This window comes from Rana temporaria, chromosome 4, assembly GCF_905171775.1.
Source record: "Rana temporaria chromosome 4, aRanTem1.1, whole genome shotgun sequence".
NCBI classification, from domain to species: Eukaryota; Metazoa; Chordata; class Amphibia; order Anura; family Ranidae; genus Rana; species Rana temporaria.
This window is the reverse complement of record NC_053492.1, coordinates 433551178-433557574: the sequence shown is the minus strand read 5'-3', so window position 1 is coordinate 433557574 and position 6397 is coordinate 433551178. Positions and strand designations below refer to the sequence as shown.

The 6397-nt window shown below is 47.7% G+C and overlaps 1 pseudogene; it reads right to left on the bottom strand.

The window, feature by feature from the left end:
• Positions 1-414: 414 nt before the first annotated feature.
• Positions 415-3504, bottom strand: LOC120935781 (annotated as a pseudogene).
• Between the last annotated feature and the right edge of the window lie 2893 nt (positions 3505-6397).

Below are 6397 nucleotides of genomic sequence, written 5' to 3'. Positions count from 1 at the left end.
ATACATATCTGTTAAACGTTATCACTCAGTTTTGAACAGTATATTATTGTTAGATCACACTTTTAAGACTGAACAGGTTTTGGATTGGGCTGCCGGAGGCTTTCTACCCAATGCCTTGGCAACTGGGGCCCTTAGGCTATTAGCTCTTCTCCCCAGAACACACTTTAATATTTGCTAGACATTTTTATTCTATGCCTGAAGTACACAATTAGACATTTCTTAGAGGATACCCTTTTTCTTTTTGTAGTGCTTAAGTGAGGGATAGGAGACTTACTGGCCAGGTATGTTCCTATACACTAAATAAGGTAAGTAGGTAACTAGTGACATATTAGTTAGTAATGATGTATACTTGAGATGTATACTAACTGAGGTGTATGTAGTCTATCTACATATATTGTAGGTATAATTAATGGTTTAATCCCTATATCTTGCTGGGGGATATCCGAAATTAGGTCTGGCGGATCTACGCAACACCATTTCTGAGTTTTCTGGAGCACTGTTTTCTCCTTGAACACTTGCTTCTTCTGGACTGACAGCTGCACCTTCATCTTGGACAATGGGGGCCAGTGATGGCTCTTGACTTATGGAGCTTTCTCCCACATTAGAAGGTTCTGATGGGACTGCAGCAGGTGAGCGGATGGCTGGAGTAAACTCTGGAGCTTCTGGTGCCAAGACTGAGGTTGATGGAATGGAACTGATTGGCACATAACCAAAGAAGACGTTTTGGTCAGAAGGGAAGAGAGGATCATCTTCGAACATCAGGAGTGGCCTCTCAGGCTCAACTGGCTTGGTGGGCCGCACTTGTGCTGGCTGAACTGGAGGTGGAAGACTTGGTGGTGCAGAAGGAGGCACCAACACAGGCAGGTTCCCTTTGTGACACAGCTTGATCCGGTTTCGGTGGACAACTTGTGGTTCATATCCGGTTTTTTGAACTGAGTAGACATCAGAGTCCGGGTAAGGGATGGAAATCACTGTGTATGGTTCAGTTTCCCAAAGGGAGTCCAACTTATGGGTTCTAGGATGCTTCTTCAGCCAGACTTTATCACCAACTTGCAACGGCTGTGCAGAGGCATGGCGGTTGTAGTCCTGTTGCTGCCTATAGTGTGCCTCGCCCATCTTTTTGTTGACTATCTCTCTCGCTTCCTGAATCCTTTTCTGATGTTCCGAGACCCACTCCGAAGAGGCTTGGGGGGAGTGGTTGAAAGGTGCTTGAAGTCCAAAGACCCTGTCTTTAGGCAGTTGACCGTGTCGGCCCATCATGAGGTAAAATGGAGTATAACCAGTGGAACAGTGGATGGTATTGTTGTAGATTTCCAACAATTCAGGCATTAGTTGAGGCCACTCTTCAGGTCGGGATACAGAAGCCGCTCTCAGCATGTGGATAAACACCTGGTTGATCCTCTCACAGAGTCCATTCCCTTGCGGATGATAGGCAGTGGTCCTGAGTTTCTTACAAGCATGGAACTGGCACAATTCTTGAAACAGTTGGGCCTCAAAGGCCGGACCTCGGTCGGACAAGGCAGTTTCAGGACATCCAAGTATCTGTACCCAATGGGTGTAGAACATCTGGGCTGTTGTCTTGGCTGTTAAGTCCTTGACTGGCACAACCACTACCCACTTGGAATAGTGATCCACCATGGTGAGAGCATATGAATACCCGGACCGGGTAGGTGACAGCTTGACATGATCCAAGGCGACCAATTGGTTGGGCCTCTCGCTCTGAATGGAATGGAGAGGTGCTCGCGCATTCTTGCGACCATTCTTGGTGATATTGCAGACTGCACACTCACTGCACCACTTTTCAACGTCGCTCCTCATTCCAATCCAGTAGAACCGGCGTCGGATGGTGGCTTCTGTTTTATGGACCCCAAAGTGTCCTGACTGGTCGTGGTAGGCATTCAATACCATGGCGGCATCTCTCCGAGGGATCAGAATTTGGTGTAGCCTTTCACCCGACACTGGGTCCAAGAAGTTCCTGTACACCATTCCTTTGTGCACAAATAGTCTTTTCCTCTGACGCCACAATCGCTTCAATTCGTAGTCATTCTGGCCCCGTCGTAACCGGGGAGGTACTCTCCTGGTCAATAAATACTCCTGCAGATCTCCCATAGTCTGACTTTCTTCCTGTAGGGTCCTCCAGGTATACAGGTCTTCCTGGATTGCTTTAGACCCAGATTCACTCCCCTCGCGGGTGACGACCACATCCTGATTCACGAATCTTTGATAGAAGGGAGGCATCTCCACATCTTCCCACTTGTCCTCCACTGGGGGATCTTCGCCAGGAGCCATGCGTGATAGCACATCCGCATTAATATTAGACTTGCCACTTCGGTACTTGATAGAGAAGTCATAGTTGGCCAGTCTGGAGGCCCATCTTTGCTCAAGGGCACCTAGTTTAGCGGTATTCAGGTGAGCCAGGGGGTTGTTATCGGTGTAGACCGTGAATGAGGTGGCTGACAAATAGTCCTTAAATTTTTCGGTGACCGCCCACACGAGGGCCAGGAGTTCTAACTTGAAGGAACTGTAGTTAGAATCATTCTTCTCAGCCCCTCGCAGATTCCGGCTGGCATAAGCTATCACCCTCTCTTGTTTTCCCTGCATCTGGGACAACACTGCCCCGAGTCCTTCGAAGCTGGCATCTGTATACAGTCGGAAAGGTTGAGTATAATCCGGATAGGCCAGGATGGGAGGCTCTGTCAATAGATGTTTTAGAGCCTGGAAGGCCACCTCTTGCTCTTTGGCCCATTCCACAGGCAGCTTGCCATTATAGTTCCCCTTCGCCGTGCCTCACAGGAGAGAGGTCAATGGCTCGGCAATTTGTGCAAAATGAGGGATAAAGCGGCGGTAATATCCTGCAAATCCTAGGAAGCTCCGAATATCCTTAACGGTGCGTGGGATAGGCCAATTCTTGACAACTTCGACTTTAGCTGGATCAGGTTGGACCCCTTCGGCACTGACGACGTGGCCCAGGTAATGTACTTGTGGCTTGAGTAGGTGGCACTTGGAGGGTTTGACTTTCAGACCATGCTGGATCAGTACTTGGAAGACGTCGGACAGGTGAGTCAAATGTTCCTGATAGGATTTGGAATACACAATCACGTCATCCAGGTAGAGTAGGACACTCTGGAAGTTAAGGTGTCCCAGACATCTCTCCATCAGCCGTTGAAAGGTAGCTGGGGCATTGCACAGCCCAAAGGGCATACTCTTAAATTCGAAAAGACCCATGGGGGTGACAAAGGCTGTTTTCTCCCTGTCTTCGACGGCCATGGGCACCTGCCAGTATCCGCTGGTCAGATCCAATGTAGAGAAGTAGGCCGCAGAACCCAGCGCGGTGAGTGACTCCTCAATCCGGGGGAGAGGGTATGCGTCTTTATGGGTGATGTCGTTCAATTTCCTGTAATCAACACAGAAACGGATGGTCCCATCCTTCTTCTTAACTAACACCACGGGTGCTGCCCAGGGACTCTGGCTCTCTTGTATTACATCTGCCTCCTTCATGTCGGTTAACAGTTTCTTGACGGTTTGGTACATGCCTGGTGCCACAGGCCGATGCCTTTCCTTGATGGGGGGTTTATCGCCGGTCAGGATTCGATGCTTAATCATGGAGGTTTTTCCAAAATCGGTTGGGTGTTTGCTGAAGGCACTCTGGCACTCCTTCACCACCTCAATGACCCCTTCGACTTGTTCTGGTGGGGTGAGAGATCCTCCTATTTGCAGTTTGCGCCACCAAGGTTCTGGAGAATTTTCGGTAGCCCCTGACACGGTTTGGGCACTCAGCTGTTGGGCCGCCTTCCGTGAAGAGAGTATGTCACTGGAGTCCAAGAAAACAAGTTGGGCCACTGGAGTGTACTTTGGTAGGGTGGTGGCTACGCCGGACAAATTAACTAGGCGGACTGGGACCCGTCCATTCACCACCGTCACTAGGCTCCTTGCAGCTCGGACCAAAGGAAAATCTTCAGATTGTATGGGCTCCAGTAAGGCCTGATAGTCCTGATTCCTTACACCAGGGCGCGCCCGACACCACAAAATTGTCTCTGTGTTCGGCTGCAGGGTCACGGGTCTCATGTCTTGGATCCGAACTTTACCGATTTCTCCTCTCCGGTTCGCGAACTTCTGTTCTGCTTTTAGAATTTTGAGATGGTGTTGCGCAGTCCTCTGACCTGAGGAAAATTAAAGAAGAAACAATATCAAGCAAGTGGACATTGATGGTCAGACTTTAAGGCCAAGGAAGTATAGTTTTGTAAAAATATATAATTTAATAGCGTATAAATAAATTGAACAGGATATACATAAAATAAATAAGTTCAAGAAAAATTATCACAAATTCATCAACAGTAAATGACCACTGTACATTCCTCCGAAGTCGCCAACGCACGTTTCGCCGTGGGGCTTCTTCAGGGCGAAGATGAGGAATATATAGTTAGCAGAGAGATAGAAACTTATATGGCTGGTGGTCCCTCGATGGGTGCGTCCACGGGGCATATAAGATGGAAATATACCAAGTCGGAAGGTAAGCTTTAGGCACAAGTTTCCATATATCGAAAATCTTAGGTGAGTCGAAAGAGTCAAGACTGCAAGTCCAAAAGGTGGAAGATATGTACCACAGGAAGAGTTAATACTCGGACTATTTTTATGAAGTCCTGAGCACACTGGGACAACAGATGGCAGTATAACAGCAATGTGGAGGGGCTTACATAGAGAAACCCTTTCTGTAGCAGCCTTTGTATGGGGCTTTTGTACAGGCCCTATAACTGATTGCAGCAGCAATGCGTCTGTGTCCCAGGGTGTACACACGGTGACACAGACGCATTGCTGCTGCAATCAGTTATAGGGCCTGTACAAAAGCCCCATACAAAGGCTGCTACAGAAAGGGTTTCTCTATGTAAGCCCCTCCACATTGCTGTTATACTGCCATCTGTTGTCCCAGTGTGCTCAGGACTTCATAAAAATAGTCCGAGTATTAACTCTTCCTGTGGTACATATCTTCCACCTTTTGGACTTGCAGTCTTGACTCTTTCGACTCACCTAAGATTTTCGATATATGGAAACTTGTGCCTAAAGCTTACCTTCCGACTTGGTATATTTCCATCTTATATGCCCCGTGGACGCACCCATCGAGGGACCACCAGCCATATAAGTTTCTATCTCTCTGCTAACTATATATTCCTCATCTTCGCCCTGAAGAAGCCCCACGGCGAAACGTGCGTTGGCGACTTCGGAGGAATGTACAGTGGTCATTTACTGTTGATGAATTTGTGATAATTTTTCTTGAACTTATTTATTTTATGTATATCCTGTTCAATTTATTTATACGCTATTAAATTATATATTTTTACAAAACTATACTTCCTTGGCCTTAAAGTCTGACCATCAATGTCCACTTGCTTGATATTGTTTCTTCTTTAATATTATTACAGATGTGGCCCATGTGAGTGCTATCCTTGTGTTTCCAACTTAATTTTCTCTTTTCTCTCCCTACGCCCTTTTCTCTCCTCCTCTCCCCTTCTTTTCTTCTTTCTTATTTCTCTTTTCTTCCCCCCCCTTTTTTTCTCTTCTCTCAACTTTTTCCCCAGGTTCTTTAACCAACCCCTCTCCTCCTTCAATCATTATATCTGACCTGAGGAAGACATGTGGGGGAGAGAGGCATGCAAGGCATCCAAAATATCACTGAAGCAATGTCTCATTATATTCATCCCCAATATAAACTCTGTGGCCCCTGGTACCGTGACATTAGTGACAATTATAACTTGACCTCTAAGTGTGTGACCTCTCAGCTGAATAGTGGGCTCCCAGTACCCATGTCTGGGAATTGGTTTCCCGTCCCCTGCCAGGACACTAAAATCCATATCATCTGGTTCACACAATGAATCGACATTCCAGTACCTATAGAATAGGCCCTTAGAGATGGTAGACACCTGCGAGCCTGTATCAATCAGGGCCTGCAGTTGGACACCATCTATGGTAACATTTACATAGGGGCAGGATGCAATGTATAAGGACTGTCCTGAGTATATTGGCTCTTCTGCTGGACCTGTGATTCGTTTTCCTGAGGGCCGGTCCTCGACCTCAGGGGACGCCCGTTTAAAGCCCAGCATTGCATCTTCCAATGACCGGGTTTGTCACAGAAATCACAGTAAGGCCTACTAGATGGTCCCGAGCGAGGCCTGCTATAACGGGGAGGAGGGGCAGGAGTAGGTCTCTTAGTCTCTGGAGGCTCTCTAAGTACCTGAGTGGTGTGATTAGCCAACTCCTTTACCACTTGGGTAAGCTGGGCAATATCTTGTCTAACCTCTTGAATCTCAGTAATTGTAGTGGAGGCCGGGGTGACAGCCACGGGTGCGGGGGCTGGTGGTAACAGTGGTGCAGGGCACGCCGCCGCACCCATGGGTTCTGTTTT